This window comes from Podarcis vaucheri, assembly GCF_965113315.1.
Source record: "Podarcis vaucheri genome assembly, chromosome: 5".
Taxonomy (NCBI): Eukaryota; Metazoa; Chordata; class Lepidosauria; order Squamata; family Lacertidae; genus Podarcis; species Podarcis vaucheri.
The window spans coordinates 75,717,020-75,739,672 of NC_138763.1; the positions used below are offsets into that span (position 1 = coordinate 75,717,020).

The 22,653-nt window shown below is 42.0% G+C and overlaps 1 long non-coding RNA gene across 1 annotated transcript; it reads right to left on the reverse strand.

Moving 5' to 3' along the window:
* Positions 1–33: 33 nt before the first annotated feature.
* On the reverse strand, positions 34–21,105 carry LOC309532328. The gene is made up of 8 exons (XR_014219758.1): positions 20,209–21,105; positions 14,690–14,911; positions 12,356–12,600; positions 11,741–11,895; positions 6,393–7,056; positions 3,881–4,065; positions 1,744–1,896; positions 34–137 (listed from the first exon to the last, which is right to left on the reverse strand). It is a non-coding gene; the product is annotated as an uncharacterized lncRNA (long non-coding RNA).
* Positions 21,106–22,653: the final 1,548 nt, after the last annotated feature.

Sequence of the window (22,653 nt, forward strand, 5' to 3'; positions counted from 1 at the left end):
CGACAGAGATTTGCTTCAGTATCCAGTGAATTTAATATGGATTACTTTACTTTTGTGGAATCAAGCCTGACTTGAGAGTTGTGAAATGGAGCTTAATCATGGAGATTATCTTTTAAACATCTGAAGGTATTTTCTTTCTTAATATGCAAAAAAAAAAGAAAAAAGAAAATTCATCTAAATTATAAAAAATACAGAGATTTTATAAAAATTGTGGTCAAAAACATAGGAAAAAAAGAAGTAGGTCAAGAAGTACAGAAATTGTAATGCTACACATATAAAAAAATCAATGACTATATTTCAGAAAGACTATACTTTCAGAGGTAATTTCTATAGAGTCAAACTGATGGTAGCTTTCTTAGCATTGGTCTCATTGGCTTTCCTCAACATTTTGCTAATAGAAAAGTCTACTGTCTTTGCTTTCTGCAATCCACATTTTCTAAAAGTGTTCCAAAAATGCTGAATGCCATCTGACAAGTCAGGCATGAGATGAGCATTTTCTAAGACCTCTTCTCCTGAAGCCAGGAACATCTTGTCGTCCTTAATGCTCTTTTGCCCCTGGCAGCCAGCAATTGAGAAATCATCCCTGCTGTTATGATACATTTAGTTGCCATTTGAGCCATGAGGCTGAATGACTGCTGCTGCCCTTCTGAAGGCGGCTTTGTTAAAGAGGATGGCATGGTCTCATTCTCCATAATAAGGTAGTTTGCCACAGGGGACTAAATGCAGCTCTCCGGGCCTTTCCGGCTGACCCACTGAATTCTGCTCAGGCCACACAACTCTCCCTGGATGCTTTGCACCATCCATGAGAGTTTTTGCCTGGCTGGAATGTGTTGTTGAACTGTGAGAAAATGCCTCTTGCTTGCCTGCATTGAGGAGAGAGAGATGGGCCTATGGGGTTTTTGACTTTCATATGGCTGGGATGTAACCTACTGTATAAAGGAAAGAATCATCTCTGTTGCTACACCCCAGGTCTCTGGCCCTGCCCACCTCTGGTATGAGGGAATATGGCCATTGGACTGAGAAAGGTCCTCTACCCCTAGTTTACTGGATATGTAAAAAGTCCTGCCAACAAAATGTTATGGATTTTTTTTATTTATTTATTTTTTTGGACGCCGTTAGAACCTGCCTTTAAGGGCATCTCCCACTGTGTTTCAGTCACACACCAGAAACATCTGAAAATGAGTGGGGGTATATTTCACTCTGGCATTATCTAAAAAATAATAAAGGTAAAGGTGAAGGGACCCCTGACCATTAGGTCCAGTCGTGACCGACTCTGGGGTTGCAGCGCTCATCTCGCTTTATTGGCTGAGGGAGCTTCCAGGTCATGTGGCCAGCATGACTAAGCCGCTTCTGGCGAACCAGAGCAGCACACGGAAATGCCGTTTACCTTCCCATCAGAGCGGTACCTATTTATCTACTTGCACTTTGATGTGCTTTCGAACTTCTAGTTTGGCAGGAGCAGGGACCGAGCAATGGGAGCTCACCCCGTCATGGGGATTCGAACCACCGCCCTTCTGAACGGCAAGTCCTAGGCTCTGTGGTTTAACCCACAGCACCACCCACATCCCTAAAAAATAATACTTTACATTAATTAGTAACTAGCATTCAAGTCAACACTAATAATAATAATAATAATAATAATAATAATAATAATACCCCCAATCTGACTGATTTGCCCCAGCCACCATGGGTGGCTTCCAACATATATAAAAACATAACAAAATGTTACATTAAAAAGCTTACCTATGCAGGGCTGCTTTCAGATGTCTTCTAAAGGTTATATAGTTACTCATCTCCTTGACATCTGATGGGAGGGTGCCACTACCAAGAAGGCCCTCTGCCTTATCATTTTATGTTATCATTATCACTTGAGGGGTTTTCCCCTATCCAAAGACCCTTGAAATATTGATTTGAAGAAGAACCTGGTGAATAGGTGGGACTATACTCACAGTTCAGCAGGCAAGAAAATAATGCTCCGGATCACAATCAGAGACATGGCCAGGCTGCAATGCCGCCTGACCATTTGAAGGTAGGCGGACTTTCCCAACTGCCTACCCTCTCTGCCCTTCCTTTCTGATGGAACAACACTGTCTGGTTTAAACGATGCCTTTACATCGTATCAGTGGGGCAGCGGGGGTGGGGGGCAGTGTCACTGTTTTTTCATGTGCAGGCAAAGCTGCAGGCACTTCTGTCTCTTACACTGTTTCCCTTCACAACCACCTCCCATTTTCTGTTCCATCCTTTACTCATTGCATGCAGCCCTGTTTCCATTCCACAGCAGTTCCCCCTCCACACACAAAAACAATTGTTCATCTCACTGCTGCAGCGAAACTATGTAACTTCCATTATTGCCATTATGTTATTCCAGCTGGTTTATTTTATTGCAAAGAAAACACAATGCAAATTTGGGTAGGTGAGCAAGCATGGGAGAACCTAATCGACTACATACCATTTGTGGACTGAAGGCAACAGTAGCAGCAAATGTCAATAATATTCACTGGATTGATTACTGTTCTGGACATGTGACATGCAAGCGATCACTGGGAATTTCCACTTCCATTTTCACCAGAATTCTCTGATATCCCTACTCAGTCAGTAAATCTGACTGTGCACACTTAAATCTTCTTCAATGATCTTGCGGATTCCCTTGTACTCTTCTGCAAAACTCTTAGGATTCCCTCACTTTCAATCACTGAGGGATTGATGGTTAACTCTTCAAAATTTCTTGTTTCATAAGCAGCCTAATTCCAAATCTTCTACCTCAAGAGACCTACTCTTCCTTCACTGCTGGCAGCTCTGCCATATCCCTCATTGTCAAAATTAAGACTTTAAGCTCCAGTACCTATAAAGCAAAGCACCATGTGCTTTGATGCATAATCCATGCAATGAATAAGTTGGGACATAGAAAGAGTGTAGAACATGGTATTGGCTGCAAAATCCAACTTCCTGAGAACCTTAGCTTTCATTTGAATGAAGCAAGTTTTAGCCCTCATTGGTAAACAAATACATGTTTGAAATTGAGTGGGCAATGCCTGCTGAAATCTTAGAAGCCAGATAAGATGAGATTACAAGGTAAGATAGCCAGTGATCCATAATAGAGGCACAGTGATCTACATAGCTTTAATGCCCTTTACCATAACTAACAAAATAAGAAATGTGCGCAGGATAAGCTGCAGATGAATGTAGGGGAAACTACACAAAATTATCTGATTTGTATCATATATAAAGGTCACAGAATTCAACTTTCCCAGCACAGAGTTTGAATGGTCATCTAACACCCACACTATTTTTAATACATAAAGCTCTATTGGCAAGGCAGCTACAGCAATAGCTCACCTCTCCAAAAGGGTATGGAGAGGTGAGCCATGCTAGCTTGGACATGTCCAGAGAATGGAAGATGGCAGGATCCCCAGGGATATGCTCTATAGATGGCTGACGTCAGGCACCAGGCTCATTGGCAGACCAACTCTGAGTTACAAAGATGTCTGCAGATGTGACTTGAAGGCTGGCAACGTAATCCTACCATATGAGAATCCCTTGCAGATGACCACAGTGGCCAGAGACAGTCAGATTTTGCATCCATAGCAGTGACCAGAGGAGGAACATAGAGAGAAGAAAAGCCACATCGGCACAGCCAGACGCTTTCATCTGCCCCAGGTGCAACAAAACATGTCTCTCTTGTATCGGTCTCTACAGCCACAGCAGGTGCTGCAACCTTCCAGCAGTTTGACTTCACCCCCAAAAGTGCACTCCTCCATTGTCTCCCAAGACAGACAGATGTCAACAGCAAAGCTCTGATCACATCCTGCAGTGCTCACACATCAAATTTCAAAGGGAGAAGAGACTGCAAAACCTTATGCAAGGAGGGCTTTTAGCTCACCTTTAGGAATCAACCATGTTTTTTATTTCATTGATCCACCAAATTTGGTAGTGAGGATTCATAAGCAAGACCTCGGAAGACGAACATACATTCCAGAGCACTTCAAATGCATAGCAACAACAGTTTCAAAACCCACTGATGAGCCAGATTGGAATCCAGCCTATCTGCAGCCACTTTAAATGCCTCTGAAAAATGGCAAACAAATGCAATTAGTGTTCAATAAGTATTTAATGCTAAGCAATGCATTTAAGTACTTTTATATGGCATTTTAATTGGAAAACACTCTTCCAATTACATTTATTGCACATTTCTGAACCTACCTGAATAAAATATTAAACGTAGCACCTTGAATGCTGCTGTTCTACCAAAATGCCAAAAAACTGAGGGTCAGAAAGTTTGCCATAAGCCACCAGAAAAATGGTACCATCTGAGGGATATCAGCCCATAAGTTTCTGCTATGTTCTGGAACTGCATCATATGTTGGGTGGCCTGTAGATTTTAATAGATTTTCCTTTCCTTTTGCAGTTAGCTCCAACTCATCCTATCCACCCCAAAACAGGGCATAATATTCTAAGAGCACCATCAGGGCTTTAAAGGAACTGTAGGCAGTTTAACCAAATGCCCTGTGTACCATGACCCAGTATCCTCCTTGCCTGGATCATTAGGTGACAGCCAGAAGGCAAGTCTGATATAAATCCCCTAGTTCATCCGCATCCCCCCAGTCCATACCCATATGACAGACCCAAACCTGTGTTTATACCACAGGAACCCAAGTTTCCTCACCACTTAGAAATGACAAGGTGTTTTTTTCTTTGCTCATACCAATACTGAAGTCATGATACAGGCAAAGCTAGATGTACTGTCACGTTAAGACTAATGCACCAGCCCAACTGGGGCCCCTGCTGTGGTTCAGTTGCACGGCATTTCCAAGTGGTTAAAAGTGTGTTTCTACCCATTTTCAGGTTTCTTTAAAATTCTCTGCAGCTTAGAAATATTAATATAAACCACGGAAGGAGCAACCATGTTCTAGGCTTGAGAGAAATTAGAGTAATGGCAGGCTGGCCAACATTTATTATTGCTGCTTTACTCTTCAGCAATTTAAAATTCAGTATTAAAAAAAGATGGAACAATTACAGTAGCATGAATATAAACTAGAATAAAGGTAAAGGGACCCCTGACCATTAGGTCCAGTCATGACCGACTCTGGGGTTGCGGCGCTCATCTCACTTTATTGGCCAAGGGAGCCGGCTTACAGCTTCAAGGTCATGTGGCCAGCATGACTAAGCCGCTTCTGGCGAACCAGAGCAGCGCACAGAAACGCCGTTTACCTTCCCGCCAGAGCGGTACCTATTTATCTACTTGCACTTTGACATGCTTTCGAACTGCTAGGTTGGCAGGAGCAGGGACCGAGCAACGGGCGCTCACCCCATTGCGGGGATTCGAACCACCGACCTTCTGATTGGCAAGTCCTGGGCTCTGTGGATTAACCCACAGCGCCACCCATGTCCCATAAACTAGAATAGTCACTCCAAATAGCAAGCAGGCCCACTGAGAAGCGAGAGGAAACGTTGGCATGCAAATCCTGAGGTTTGCAGAAGCTGTTTAAAAGAAAAACTGAGAGCCACCACCCCCCACCAAAAGCAACAACAAAATACCCTCCAATGTTTCTAGGATGAGGGATCCAGAAAATGCTAAGGGCTTTATCGTTTAATCTTATACAAGTCTGTAGACCCAATTTTAAGTCCCACTGAGTTCAGTAGGGGCTTATTCTCAGGTAAGGGGGCATAGGGCTTTGCAGCCTTAATCTGAGCTACAAGTCCTGTTTTGGATTAGAGTGCCTTCTCCTTTGGAATGTAATAGTTTTGGGCTCTGTGCGTGTGTGTGTGTTTTAGAGGTTACCAACAGCAAACCTAGTCAGAGCAGAAAATTCAAGCCGTTTATAATGCTCAAATCCCTCAATACAACACAGCCAGCCACAGGTAGTGTGACTGAGAAACATATCACCTCTTCAGTAATACAAAGGCGTGATAGCAATCAATGATGCAGCCTCGGGGTGCATTTCAGATCATGACATTCCATTCTGTTTCATACAAAGGGATGCCTTCCTTTATGCAGACTGCAAAATACACACACTTCTTCCTGCATTCTGATTTTAAAAACTATTTGTTACCAAGTCTTTCCTGTGCTATTCTTATTATAATTGCATTGTTCCTTCTTTCTGCCTAGGGCTCTGATGAGAATCCCTGTGCATCAGTCTAGAATATATAGTCTTTTATTGATCATAACAGTGTAACTATAAGAACATAAGAAGAACGTGCTTGGACAGGCCACGGACCCACCTAGTCCAGCACCCTGTTTTTGTCAACCCGATGCCTGCGGGCAGCTCACAATATATGCATCTCTAAGGCTGGATCTACAATGACCTGTTTAATGTTATTTCCTATTAGAACAATATTGGATATGTCATTCTAAAACGTCGCAGGGCATGCTTGTTACTCAAAATGTTCTTTACCTTGGTTTTTTCTGTCAGTTGTAAGTAATACCTGGCCACACCATTTTCTAGTACGCTGTTTCTATCTGTGCTGTTGGTTGTTCTTGTGTCCCATTTTAATTCTTCCTTGCTCCCATTGGAGGGGGGATGGGTCACAGTTTGAATGCAGTTTTAAAAAAAAGGTAAAACACTACATAGGGACATATGAGCAGTGTTTCACCGATATAGCAGCATAAAACAATTAAAAATTAAGCGATAAAAAAGACAAGGTAATAACACGTCATGAACGTAAAAGTAAGGACATCATGTGTCCATCTACATTATCAAAACCATTCCTGAATGTTAAAAACCTTAAGTGTAGACTGCCCCAAGTCTGCAATCCTATGCACACTTACCTAAAAGTGAGTCCCATTGAACTCAGGTACAGGACAACAGCTATGATATTATATGGTAAAAATGTCAACTCCTAATAATGTTTGCTCAGAAGGAAGGTCCAATGTGTTCAGTGGGGTTGGTTTCCTAGTAACTGTGATTAGGATGGCATTTTAAGACTGCAATTATGTGCATACTTACCTGAGAATAAGTTCCATTTCAGTCACAGGACTTATTGTTGAGGAGACATGCATAGGGTTGGGCTGTAAATCTAATTCACTGTTTTTCTTCTTCTTAAACCTTTGAAGTAGCCCTGCATTAAAAAAAAATAAAAAAATTCAGATGGCCATGATGATTTTGACTTGGAGATGATTTCCCCATTTTTGTTTGCATCTGCCCAGTGGTAAAATGATGTGACCGTGTTCAATAAATGCTGTTGACACATTATGCTAAAAGCATAACCCTGATGAAAATAAAAAGCCTGAGAGAAAATCTCACTGTGTAAGTGAGCAATAGCATTGGGAAGTCATTCACATTATTGGGAATATGTTACTCCGTTCCTAACAAGAGATGCCAAGTCTTTTAAAAAACAAACAAACATGGGTGTTAGCCTGGCTAAAAGAAAGTTGCATGCAGCGATTACAAATTTTGCAGCCAGGCAGCCCATTGAAACAAAGAGCCAGAATTACATTAAGAATATTTTCCTGTAGTTTATCTCTTACTGCCATCTGCAGGTCGTATACAAACATTGTTTGTTCATTTTTGCATTTTAGAGCATTTTTCTTTAGCTGTCCAGTGCTTCACATAATTATTTGAGGAGTGGGTGGGAATGGGATGGGGGGGGGTCCGCCACTAATGCTAGCTGCTAGTTTTTAAAAATTGAGGTGTATGTGTAATGGAAGCTCCTGACAAGCAGGTCCCCCAAGACAACAGGGCACAATTAATTGGGCATTTCTTCTGCAGAGGCCCCAAAAGAATACATTTAATTGGAGCTTCTTCAAGAAAACTTCCCAGTGGACCGTAGTCATAATTCTTACTGCGTTTCTGTGGTATTAGAATGGGAAGCCATAGCCCTCTGAGACCACTCCAAAATAAGTGATCTGAGGCTCAGAGCCAGAAACGCTCTCAGATGTGTATTACCATCAACATTCACTTAGAGCATGAACACTCCACTTCATGAACGCCTTACATCTTGCCTGCTGCCAATAAAAGCACCATTATCAGTCCCACAGTAAATAACTCTATTACTTGACAGGTTTTCATTTCATAACATGGCCCTCTGTTTTTAACCTATCTGAAGCTTGTAACTTTGCATGCTATTTTCTGCCTCATGTGCTTTCTTCAGCCCGTGCTGTAGATGTGGGCCTGATCCCAGACTCTCCACGTGTCCCTGTTTTCCAGGGACAGAAGCCGTCTCAGTTTCTGAATTGATTCCAGAATGTCTGGCTTTTCCTTCAGACACCCGTTTTCATTGGAGAAATGTTGGGAGGTTATGGAGTTATTCGAACCCCGAGCCATCTTAAAACAGCCCTGTATAGGGAAGTCTTTTAATGTTTAATGTTTTATTATGTTTTTATATATGTTGAAAGCCGCCCAGAGTGGCTGGGACAGTACAGTCAGATGGGTGGGTTACTACAACAACAACAACAACAACAACAACAACAACAACAACAACAACAACGGTAGAATAGGACATCAGATAAATATTGGAGGGTTTGTGATCCTAGTCTTATCACTTTCAGCAGTCTTGATTTCCCCTAAATAATTCTGGGAGCTGTAGTTTGTTACAGGTGCTGAAAGTTTTGGGAAGACCCCATTCCCTTCCCAAAGCTACAATTCCCAGAGTTGTCTGTGAAGAGGGATTGGTTGTTAATTTGCTCTTGGAAGAAGGGTTTCCCAATCACTCTCATCATCCTTAACAAACTAGGGCTCCTGGAATTCTTTGAAGAAAGCCATGACTGTTGAAAGTGGTATCATAGCAATTTAAATGTGTGGTATGAATGTGGTCTTAGACTTGTCCAACAGTAATGCAGTAATGAAAGAGAAGAAGATGTTTAGTTGCAAGAAACGGAGTCAGTAGGAGAGAAGGGCAGGCATCTCTAGATGATCACAGAACTCTTTTGATTTCAGCCATTATTCAATGCTTTTATCACAAGTGGAGAGGTGGTGAGAGAGAGAGAGAGAGAGAGAGAGAGAGAGAGGGAGGGAGGGAGGGAGGGAGGGAGGGAGCGCTTGTTTGGTAACTTTAGAATATGAACATCTGCAGATGATGAAAGGCAAATGTTATGGTAGCACTGACATCAATTCTAAGGTAATAGCAGGCATGGAATTCTAATCACTGGAGTTTAACCCACAAAACAGCAGCAGAAGACAACTAGAACCATCAACAGTGCATTTAGATTTTCCCATTGTGTATTCGTATTTTACAGTTTTTGTGAGAGAAAGTTAACCTTGCAAGTTGAAAGAGTAGTGGGTTTTTAGATATTTTCTGCCATCTAGAGCATTGAAATTGACACTGCATACATATGCAATAGAGATGTTACTTGGGTGGGCAGATCTCCTCCAAGCAGTCCTGAATTTTATGTTGTGATTGTGACAAGTGCTTTCAAATGAGTTTATTACGGCATCAGTGCTGCTTATGCATGCATGTTTTTCAAAGCATTTACATGGCACTGTTAGCATCAAAATGCCAGCCTGTATTTTTATTTTTAAAAAACATTTTATCCAGATTCACCCTACAACAGAAAATCCAAAAAGTAAATAACCCATTATACAGCCACAGTCATTGCTGGTGTGGATTTAGTGCATTTTTCTCTTTTTTATGGGTGGTTTTTCCACATATGTGATGACATTTTGGTTGTTAGTCTTTAATGCCATATATTGACTTCCTGTTCCTGACTTTTGTTCCTGGTGGCCCAAACAATTTGAAGAAGGGACTTCTCATTTGCCCTAACATTAACACAACCACATTTTCTATGGCAAGAGTTACAAAACAGTCACTATGCTCATTTTCCAATAGCAATTTAATGTAGCTCTTTGAATGCTTGTAAACAACGATTCTGCCACATTCTGAGGTAATGGTAAATGAATGCAATGACAAGCAAACAAATATTTATTTGCTGACTGAGACCCAAATCCCAATCAAGAAACTTTGGTGGTTGCATCCTATTCTAGCCTATCTCTTTGGCAATACTGGTTCAAGTGCAACTTTTATCACCATTATAGCATGCCCTCCAACAATTCTCCTCCAACATGAAAGAAGGAACATCCTATTTATTATTATTATTATTATTATTATTATTATTATTATTATTATTAATACCCCACCCATCTGACTGGGTTGCCCCAGCCACTCTGGGTGGCTTTCAACATATATAAAAACATAATAAAACATTAAACATAAAAAATTTCCATATCCAGGGCTGCCTTCAAATGTCTTCTAAAGGTTGCAATTTATTTATCTCCTTGGCTGAGGGGTCACATAACTCCATATCTTCCTACATTTCTCCAATGAAAATAGGAACATCCTAAGGAAAAGCGGGACATTCCAAGATAAAATCAGAAACCAGGATGGTTTCTGTAAATCCAGGACTGTCCCTGGAAAATAGGGATACTTGGAGGGGCTGTTATAGTACTTTTAACAATACCAGTAACAGTAAATTTTGTTTTCCTTCTGGCTAAAAGTCCCAAGTCAGAGATCAGCATGGATTGGACTCATGACCTGACTGCAGATTCGGAAGCTAGCTATCTCTGTCACAAAGGAAACAAAGGTATTCAATTAAATATACAAGGAGGATTGCCTTGGTCGACAGCTCTGCATATCATTCAGATCCCACAGAGACAAGTGCAAATGAATGCATCATAACTCCTTGCCAATTCCACAGCCTTCCTAGCACTAATAAAACAGAATGATTCGGCTCCTCCATAATAATATGACAGCAACAATCACAGATAACAATGGCCGTCAAAGTGAACCATTCACAGTGGGATCAGGTGTTAAACAGGGTTGTGTTATTGCCCCAACTCTATTCATTATTTTCATTGCCATGATCCTACACTTTGTCGAAGGGAAACTCCCACTGGAGTAGAAATCATATATTGAACAGATTGAAAGCTCTTCAATCTGAGCAGGCTGAAAGCAAAGAGCAAGGTTACCGTAACTACCATCATAGAGCTTCAGTATGCTGATGACAACGTAGTGTGTGCATGCTCAGAGGATGACCTCCAAACCATCCTAAATATCTTTGCAGAAGCTTACGAAAATCTTGGCCTATCGCTCAACATCCAAAAACCCAAAGTGCTGCACCAACAAGCACAAAATAACCCTTCTGCAGAGCCACAAATCCAACTCAATGGTGTAACATTGGAAAATGTTGATCACTTCTCCTACCTGGGCAGTTATCTTTCCAAAAGGCAAAATCCAGCATCGCCTGAGCTCTACAAGCTCTACATTGATGGCAAAATCCAGCATCGCCTGAGCTCTACAAGAGCGGCTTTTTCCCGATTGAAGTGCAGAGTGTTGAGGACCAGGACATTCACAAGGAAACCAAAATGCTTGTTTACAAAGCTATTGTACTACCAACCTTACTGTATGCTTGTGAAACATGGACCACTGATAAACACCATCTCCAACTCCTCAAAAGATTTCATCAACGCTGTCTCTGAAAAATTGTACACATCACTTGGGAAGACAGGGGAACTAATACCAGTGTACTGGAAGAAGCAAAGATCACCAATGTTGAAGCAATGATTCTTCAACATCAACATCATTGGACTGGTCATGTTGTACAGATGCCTGATTATCATCTTCCAAAACAACTACTCTATTCTGAACTTTAAAATGGAAAGCATAATGTTGCTGGTCAACAAAAGAGATTTAAAGACTGTCTCAAGGCAATTTTTAAAAAAAATATAGTATAAACACTATATAAAATACTATAAAATACTATAAAAATATAGTATAAACAAATATAGTATAAAAATTGGGAAACACTTGCCTGCGAGCGCTCCAATTGGAGAACAACCTTACCAAAGGTGTCATGGGCTTTGATGACACTCAGATTCAGGACACAAGGGAGAAACGTGCTAGAAGGAATGCATGCTTGGCAAATCCACACCACTATCAACTCCCGCCTGAAAACCAATGTCCCCACTGTGGAAGGATGTGTGGATCCAGAATTGGCCTCCACAATCACTTACGGACTCATGGTTAAAACCGTGTTTATGGAAGACAATCTTACTTGCCTACAAGTGATCACCAAAAAAAAAGAAACAGAATAACATCAAATAACTTTCTAGAGCACTCAACTGAACTATCAAGATTGCTTAAAGATCAGGCATTCCATTTCACTCTGCTCCCCGCACCATTGTCAAACCAAAACATAAACCAAAATTTAAGTCTACCATATAACACTTTATTCTAATGACCACCATCGCTACTATTCTAATGACTTCTGAAAAGTTCCTCCCAACGTGCCAGGTTTGCAGGTCTGTGGAGTATTTTACATGGGAGATCCCTTTATTTACAGTTTCAAATGGTACAGCCCAGGGTCAGACATGGGTCCTTTGTACATCTGGCTTAGATTCTGGTTCTCCCATATTTCTTCACTTACATTTTATGCATCTAAGTTCACATTTTCACTGATTGCAGCTAGAAGTGCTTTCCATCACTACTAAGAACTGAACAAGAAGCAGGGGTGAGTGCTTCTCCAGGTGCAGGCCTGCTCCTCACTCCGCGGTAGTGGCACGAGCGGTAGCAAATTCAGTCCAGAGAGTGATCCACATCAGGAAGCCAGGTCTCCAGCATGATTTGGCTTCTATGCCTCTTCGTGGCTAGCTTACATCTCAGGAGAGAACTCTGCCAACAAAAGAACTGATTGGTCCATGGTGAGTGAAAGGAGATCTGTTCGTTCTTCTATATAGCCCAGGGAAGACTCTTACAGAGCAGCTCTAGAATCCTTGCAGCTGCCAATAATTGTTCTCTGACATCATTATGACATAATGAAAAGACAATACCACCCAGGGTATCCCACAGTACCCTCTTCCCTGTCATCAGCTGGCACTGGAGAAACCTAGACTTGTTGACACTGTAAAATGAAAAGACACAATGACTAAACAGAGATGCTAGTGCTTCCTTCCTCTGACACAACATGATTTCTGCCATCACAAGCCAAAGTGTGATGGGCTCAGCTCTTGGGTGAACCTGGTACGGGTTGCTTCCTCAACCTTTGGTCAGCATGTAGAGGCACAGGACCTCTGTCTTCACACCACCACAGTCTTACTCATCGAACTAATGGGCCATCAGTTTGCATATAATAAGCATTAGTTCTGACAAAGATCTCATAGCACACTGAATTACAGAGAAGTAGATATAAGATGAAAGATGCCACTTGTCTTTATGGAAATTTAAGAGAGAGAAAGAAATCCATCCATCATAAGACAATGTTGATAACTATAATTGCACATATGACCCATGAGCTGAACTAATGAAGAACAGTCCTTTGAGTAATGTCTTCAGCTTCATGGAAGCCATTTGTTATTTAATAGAGAATCAATCCCGATGACTGGCAAAATGGGTCCTCACTTTTTTTGGCTCAAGATTTTGATGAAGGAGTTATTAATGTGTTTGAGATGAGCTCCATTTTTTAAATTCTGCTGTCACTCATGTGCCGGACATAAAGTGCTGAGGTTATCTATCGGTACAAAACTTTTAATATTCTTATATCAATAAATTTATTCAGACAAAAATCTGAACTGGGCCAGAATAAATTGACTCTGGGTGTGCCATTAGGGACCTTTCTATATGCACAGAGTGGCATGTACTGTCAAAACATTCAGCTATATGTGCAGCTATATGTAACTCTGCCCAGTTATGACTCACAAACTGGCCTTTGTATTTGGAGTTCTAAGGCCATGCAGTGTAGAAGACAGTTGACCTGTCAGACATGGACCCACCATTTGCTGGTATTTCAGCACAACCAGTGTGATCAACAGAGTGTCCCAACAGAACATCAGTTTTACTGCTGAGTGTCTGGGGAAACCCAGCCAGATGGGTGGGGTATAAATAATAAATTATTATTATTGTTATTCCAGTAGTCAGGCTTCTCCAGAGTTCCAAGTTAAGAAAACTCCTTCCCCACTCAGTTGAGATTAAAGTATAAAGTGTTTGTTCTTGTCTCAAGACACAAGACAGATCTAAACACACTAACTTCAATAATAAATTTCTTCTGATCCAAGGGTGCCAACTTGAATAAAATATTTGGGGGGGGTGGGCAGGTAAGCCCCATCCCGCATAATGGAGCTGGTGGTTCTGGAGAGGCCAGCGACTCCAGGGTGCCTTGCCATGCGGTGCCCCGGCTGATGTGCTCCACTTGTGGCAGCACCACCTGTCCCCATCAGGAAGAGGCAGAAGATATGCACAGTGACACTAATCATCTCCTTTCTGACACTGTAATATACTGCCATATCACAAAGTTTAGTTGGCAATACAGTGGTACCTCGGGTTAAGAACTTAATTAATTCTGGAGGTCCGGTTCTTAACCTGAAACTGTTCTTAACCTGAGGTACCACTTTAGCTAATGGGGCCTCCCGCTGCCGCGCCCCGCGCAATTTCTGTTCTCATCCTGAAGCAAAGTTCTTAACCCGAGGTACTATTTCTGGGTTAGCGGAGCCTGTAACCTGAAGCATCTGTAACCCGAGGTACCACTGTATATTATGATGTTGGAAAGCAGGTATCGCCCAACCCTATTGGTGACATTAGTAGCCCCACCTGTGCCAGAGTCGCTGACCCGGCAATGGCAACTGCAGACTTGCAAAATGCTGAGGCGTAATTTGCTGCCACCTCTTGGTATTTACAAGTGGGTGCTCCTCTCCTCCATCACCCAGCCACCATCACCATTGATTTGTGGTACCTGCGGCACCTGCCCTTGTTAGCTCCCTGAACTAACCTGTACAGTTTATCTATATCTGCTTGCCTTGACAGGTCTCTTCTGAGTATTCCTTTCCCAAGCCTGTTGTTGTTGTTTGCTTTGAATCCTGCTCAACCCTGTCTGATCTGAGTTTGCCTGTTGATAATGCTCCCCAAATGTCATCTTTCTTCAGATGATGCTAATCGAGTTTGCCTTCAAAGGATGTGCCGATATTGCTCCCCTGGTGCAAAGCTGCCATATCTGTTTGGAAGATGGCAAGGAATAAATATTACAGTCATTAAAAGGCTCCGCTATGCCCGACTCTGTTTTCTAAAGGGTATGCTGAAGCTGTTACTTGGCAATCTGCCAAGAATGAGCAGAAATCTGCCTCTAACATAAATGTCCTCATGGGTTTCCACTGAAACATCGTAAAAGCAAAACAATAATCTCTCTGTGAATTCCTGTCTATGCTGCTGCTACTCAACACCCTCTTAGTAGGCCCAGATCCACCAAAACAATCAGGAGTTGGCAATCTAAGGCCCGCCAGATGTTGTTGGACTACAACTCCCATCATCCTTGGGACAGTTTGGGGCAGATGAGAGTTGGAGTCCAGCAACACCTGGATAACTTCTGCGTGCTAGTTCCAGATCTAGATAAATCTAATAGGGGCTATTCATGGACACTAAGTGAAGTATGTGGTGATGTTAGCGATTGTTGTTGTTTTTGCAAAATTAGCATTATTTGTGGATTATATTTTATCCCCTTTCAGTTCTAAATTTTGCGTCCCATTTTGCAGAACAGAGGATATGGTAGGTTAAAACAGCTCTGCGGAAGTGGCAGGGAACTGACGATACAAGATAAATTAGATAATGAATCACTAGCAGATCTTTGTGAATTTATCAAGGTGCCTAATACTGAAACAGACTGCAGGTCCATCTATCCCAGATTGTTTGTTCTGACTGGCAGAGGATGTCAGGCAAGGTCCCAGACCTGCAGCTCACAGATTCATTCAAGTACAAAGCACATGCCAGGAGTAAGCAACACGGTGACCTCTGGATGTTGTGGGATTGCAACTCCCATCTGCCCCAGAAATTATAGCTGTCAAGAATGATGAGAATCAGAGTCCAGGAGCCTCTGGAGGGCTTCCCCTGTACTGTATTGCTGATATGAGTCCTCCCTAGCTATTTATGTAGTCTATTTTCTATATTTCTTACTTTCCCCCCAAACATACTCAGCATTCTAACCTACATCCCAGTTGGTACTTTTGACAATACAGTGGTATCTCAGGCTAAATACTTAATTCGTTCTGGAGGTCCGTTCTTAACCTGAAACTGTTCTTAACCTGAAGCACCACTTTAGCTAATGGGGCTTCCTGCTGCTGCCAGAGCACGATTTCTGTTCTCATCCTGAAGCAAAGTTCTTAACCTGAAGCACTATTTCTGGGTTAGCGGAGTCTGTAACCTGAAGCGTATGTAACCTGAGGTACCACTGTATTAGATAGCCGTCTAGTCTCTGCCCAAGTTGTCTGCCACGGGAAAGCCTACTATTCCTCTAAGCAATTGGTTCCATTGTGAAGGTGGTCTTAATAAGTTTCTTCTAATGCTCAGCCATTGAATCTAATCCTTCTCCCTGAGACAGCAGAGAATAGTTTTACCCTCTTCTATGCTATAGGTCAGGGCTGCCCAACTGTCAAGAGACTGCGATCTACAACCACTATAAAAAAAAACTGGCAGTGATCTACCCATTGGATTGACCAGAGTTGTTGAGCTTTTTTTGGGAAAGCGTCATTATTATTATTATTATTTTTTGGGGGGAGCAATCGACCAGTAGATCGTGATCGACCTTTGAAGAGTGCTTTCATTACTCCTCCCCTCAATCTTCTCCAGCCTTAACTTTTCCTCAAAAGACCTTTTTTTTTTTTTAGATTGTTCTTAAGGTGCCACACCCGTCACTAGATACAGTCTTCCAGATGAGGTCTGACAAGCGCAGAATTAAGTGGGTTTTTGACTTCGTGTGTCTTGGAAACCACGGTTCTAGTGTAACGCAACCTAAAATTGTATTAGACTTTATTGTAGCAGCATCACACTGCAAACTCATGTTTCAGGTTGTGTGCAAGTACAGCCCTAACATCCTTTTCACATGTACTACTGCCAATTAATGTGTCTTCATCTTGCGACCTTGTTTATTATCCTCCATTCTGCCCTTCCTAGGTGTGTACTGGAATATCAGAGGTCCAAAAGCAAGCTAATGCTCCATTTTCTAGGTTAAGTGAAGTCTCTTTGTTCCTTCAATGTGCTCCTCAGAGAACTTATGAAAACTCTCTGGTTTTATTTAAGGAATTAAAACTGATTAACTATTCGAAATCCTCCTGCATTAGTTTTCAAACAGTGTTCCAGGGACCCTCAGGGTTCTGGTGTAACCTTTTAAGGGTTCTTCAATGAGAAGATCAGGACCAGCAAATGGACCTCCCTTACATAACAGCTTGATTATCAGTACTCCCATTTAACCCTGGCTAATATGTTTTTTGTTCTGGGTGTCCATTACCTCAAGTTACAATTTCCTTTTGATTCTCCTGATAGATGCCAATGATTTGTTTTGTTTTGTTTTGTTATGGCCAGGATCCAAAGGATCATGCTCCTTTCTCCACATGGGCAACAGTTCAGGGCTTTCTGAAAACAGAACCTTTCAGAGTGCCATTGGTGTAGCACAAGAGGCTGCAGCTGGTAAGGGAAAATTTGTTAACCCCCTACGCTTGTATGGAAGTGATTTCCACTCCATGCATGGATCTTTGGACTTCAGCCTATGCATCTCTCACCTCATCCTATGCTCAGTATGGCTTACATAACACAATGTGATCAAATGTCAAGGCATTTAGTATTAGGTCTACTCCATTTAACACAATGTTGAGGACCCATTTAGTAGATAGCATGTCTGACTTGGGCAAGGGAGATCCAGATTTAAAATCTCACTCAGCTATGAAGTTCACTAAGTGACTTTGGGCTGCCATGATACTTTAGCCTCCTCCCATGTCAAGGAATTGTTTTGAGGACAAAAGGGAGCAGGGACCACGACTGTCACCAGTGGCTCCTTGGAGAAAGGGAATGGAATAAATAAATAACACATTTGCTTAGCAACTCTAAATGACTGCACTCACACCAAATTCTGAAAGGTACCTCCCCCAGATTTCAATTATTTAGCTTAATATTTTAGAAATGCGATCAAATACTGCTCTAATCAAAGTTATAGAACTGTCTCAAACAGTTGATCACTGCTGTCAATTTCCTGTCAAATTTGGAATGGGATTCCGTTCTCCTAAGCAACCAGCAACCAATTTACAACGCAGAACAGAACAGCTTAATCAATTACACAAGTAATTAGCTTCATTGCATTTTTTATGTTATGATATATCAATTTTCATGCTTCCTGGATTCATCTATTTCAGGATTCCAATTTGTAAGTTGTACAAACTTGATTAACTACAAAATGCTTGGCTTCATAGGGGTACATTATTGTAAATAAAAGGTGGTTTGCTCACTTGGGAAGCAATTTTAAAATGGTAAGTACTTGATGATGTATGGCCTATAAGCTGCTAAAAGATAATTGCATATAGTCAGCTGTCTGTAAATTCAACATTATTTAATTACACGTAATTAGATTCTTTGTAAATGTAACATTGATAGTTGAATGTTGTCCTATTAAACTGATTGAAAGCACCTGCAATGTGTAATTAGCTTTTCCAACACCAAACTTTTACATACATACATATATATATATATCCACACACACACAAAATCCATGTCAATTATATTACCTTCCTAGCTGATTGCTAATATGTTTGATAATTTAAAAGTACATTTATAAGTATGTATATGAATTACATTCATGAAAGGAGAGGCAATGATGAACTGGAAAGTATATGTAGGGGAAGAGTTGCTCTTTTTAAATTGGCCTGGAGGTTTCCAAGAGCAGTGCCTTCGATGGACCAGTACCATCAAGCTTTGGTACTTTATTATTGGTGGCCACGACAATCTTGGAGCTTCCTTTTAGAAATCAGAAACAGCACATGGCCTGTCTAACTGAACAAGTACTCAGTGATCAGGGAGTCTAGAGGGTTATATTTTGGCTCATGTAGTTCAGCACGCTGTTTCCACAGTGGCTATCCCAACACCTCTGAGAAAACTTCCAAGCAGCACACAAGGGCAATATCCATCTGCTGCTAGTATCCTCAGCAACATGTATGCCACATCTGAACCTGCAGATAGTGTGCGGGTATGTCTTATGTTTTGTGCTTGGGTTGAGGGAAGTGACTTCTGTTGGTGTCAGAATGTAACAGTCAAAGTTCAAGGCCTTGTGCTGTGACAGGTTGTGAAAGGGAGATCATGTAATCACAGAATTATAGAGTTGGAAGGGACCGAAAGAGAGACATCAAGCCACAATTCCTACAATGCAAGAATCACAACTAAAGAATCCATGACAGATGGTCATCCAACCTCTGCTTAGAAACCTCCAATATGGAGGGTCTACCACCTTCCAAGGGAGTCCATTCCCCTGGCAAACAGCTTCTTACCGTCAGAAAGTTCTTTTTGAAGTTGGAATCTCCTTTCTCATACTGTATTTTTTGCTCTATAAGACTCACTTTTTCCCTCCTGAAAAGTAAGGGGAAATGTGTGTGCGTCTTATGGAGCAAATGCAGGCTGCACAGCTATCCCAGAAGCCAGAACAGCAAGAGGGATTGCTGCTTTCACTGCGTAGCGATCCCTCTTGCTGTTCTGGCTTCTGTGATTCAGAATATTTTTTTTCTTGTTTTCTTCCTCCAAAAACTAGGTGCGTCTTGTGGTCTGGTGCATCTTATAGAGCGAAAAATACAGTAATTTGAATCCATTGGCATGAAGCAGCAGGAAACAAGCTTTCCATCTTCCATGTAAAAGGACCCCTGGATGGTTAAGTCCAGTCAAAGGCGACTATGGGGTTGCGGCACTCATCTTGCTTTCAGGCTGAGGGAGCCAGCGTTTGTCCACAGACAGCTTTCTGGGTCATGTGGCCAACATGAAACTAGGGACATCCTACCATACCCCTCCAACTTTTCTCCAATAAAAATAGGGGCATCCTAGGGAAAAGCAGGACATTCTGGGATGAAATCAGAAACCGGGACAGCTTCTCTATATCACGGATGTCCCTGGAAAATAGGGACACTTGGAGGGGCTGCTGTACCAGCACTGCATTGCTGGCTTTTGAGCGGATTCCCTGAAAGAGCTTGCAAGATCTTACCCAAATCTCATGAGATCTTTTGCTCTCCTTGATATCTTGCAAGACTTTGATGAAATCCCGCAAGATCTTGCAGGAAATCAGCACCTACACTGGCACCGCTTCTCTGGCAGAGGTGGGGGCACGAAAAGAGGCACTCATGAGGGTGCTCTTGTAAGAAAAACACTGGAACCTAATTTGAATAGTAGACTGCTTGGTATCCAGTGGGACATTCAGTTTGCTGAATGTGCCAACCCTGACCAAGTGTAAATGTAAATTAATGTAAATTTTAATCGCAACAAATGTGCACTCACCAAAGATGCAGTTTTGCCTGCACAAGGTTTTGAAAATAATGGAATCTCTGTGCTGGATACCAGTCAAGAAAGAGTGAATATGGTCAAGAAGAATTCAAGCGCAACCTGTGTTCATCTGTGGCACAAAAGGCTTGGACATAGAGACTTCAGGATTATAGCAGACCTGCCAAAGAAAGGTTTGGTGAGAGTAATGGAAATTAAACCTTGTGAAGTTGACCTGAATAGTGGGGAAGGGAACAAGACCTTCTATCTCGAAGCAAAACCAGGAAAAAAATGCTGAATGTTTATATAAGAAAGTTTTGACAATTTACATGCTAAATTAATATTAATTCAAATTAGGCACATTCAGAAGGGGATTGTAAGAAAAACATCAGGGCCTAATTTGAATAGTAGAGTGCTTGGTATCTGGTGGGTGGGGCTTGTGTGCTTTGCTCTGGAATCAGCCCCTCCCTTCAGTATGTGTTCAGTTCTGTTCAGTTAGTTAAGAATGTCCATTAAGAGGGACCAACTGTCTCTTCTTGTTTCTTGCGTCAGACTTGCCTCCTGTTGCTGTACAGTGGTACCTCTGGTTACGAACTTAATTCATTCCAGGGGTCTGTTCTTAACCTGAAACCGTTCTTAACCTGGTACCACTTTAGCTAATGGGGCCTCCTGCTGCCTTTGCACCGCAGTTTCTGTTCTCATCCTAAGGTAAAGTTCTTAACCCAATGTACTACTTCTGGGTTAGCGTAGTCTGTAACCTGAAGTGTTTGTAACCCGAGGTACCACTGTATTTAGTTTCTCTCATGATGTTATTTTGTTACAATTTTCTGTATTATTAAAGCTTAGTTTACATTTACGTGAGCCACTTATTTTTCTCAAAGAAAAATTTATGGGTGGGCTGGCCATGCCTGAGGTCATTATGGGCATGCACACTGTTATCTGCTTAACTGTAAGCACACACCTTTAGTTAAAATAACATAAAATTCTCAATCTACCAGCTTTGCACAAAACAGCAGCCATATGTATGTTTGTGTGTGTGTTGCTCCAAGCCAGGAAACCTGAGATCCATGGGTATTTGCTCCCATGTGCACATACACCTTTTGTGATTTACCATGCTTGCACAAAAAAGCAGTCCAAACATAAAAATAAGTGATGCCTCACTCCAAACTAGCTAAGGATTTGGAGTTGTTCACACGAAAGGCTGCCTGTTGCTTCCTTTCCATGCCCTTTCCTCCCCATCTCCTCTACCCATGGGTGTAGCCAAGGGAGGGCAGGGGGGTCCACAAATCTTGTGGGAAAGGGCAGATTGCAGCCTTTTCCCACAAGAGAGACAGCACCCAGCAAAACATCACTACTGGCAGGGATTTTTTCATTGGAGACCCTGGGCGGAGTAGTAGGGGCAATCTCATTCTTTATTTCCACACTGTGGCTCCAGACCAAATCATCTGTCAGGAGAGCTACGGCCTAGCCAGGACGGCTTTCCTGTTATACTTTCTGGGCTTGACGAGGCATGTGATCCCCACCTATCCTGAGTCTACTCACTCCCCAAACTAGCGAGCTCCACCTAGGCTGTGGGTCCTTGCCTGCCCTCCCTCAGAATTGCCTGCCCTCAGATTGTTTGATCCATTTTGTAGGTACTCTCTTGACATGATTTCACCTTTTTGAATGTTTGAGATACCATAGTTGTTTATCAGCCTAAACAAGAGGTTCCAGTGATTCCATCAGCTTACTGCAGGGAGGGCTAACCCTTTTCAGACCAAGTGCCACAATGACCCATGGTCAACCCCCTGGAGACTGCATACTGAACTAGCAAGGATGCTACAGCGTCCAGGCTGCCTTCCAATAGTCCAGGCATGGCCAAACTTGGCCCTCCAGCTGTTTGGGGACTACAACTCCCATCATCCCTGACCACTGGTCCTGTTAGCTAGGGATGATGGGAGTTGTAGTCCCCAAACAGCTGGAGGGCCAAGTTTGGCCATGCCTGCAATAGTCCATGCCCTAGCCATCCCTGGTTTAGTGTTTCTAATAAAGATCAATGCTAAGGAAAATGAAGAATAATGGGATTTCACCCAAAAATATATGCAGGCTCTACAAACGTGTGTAGACCATGTGATACCAAGGAGGCTTGGCTGTGTTCTTGACTTAAATAACTGCAGCAATGTGTATTTGAGATGGAAAAGCAACGCTGCAAGAATTCAAACCACAGAAAGGTGCCAACTATTATGAGACACCTCTGAAGTCAAAATCACAAGGTCATTCAATCTAGCAAAATTGGTGAGCTACATACTTCATGTTTCAGGGTAAGTCAGCCTACTAATTCTTCTCTATTGTCCAGAGGCTACTTCTGTTTCTGCCAGTAATGCTTTACATGGTATCCTGTATACAGTATACTTGCCCTTCCCTTTGCCAAAGGATTTATATGATTCTGCTCCTTCCTGTGCACAGAAAGACATAGGCAGAATG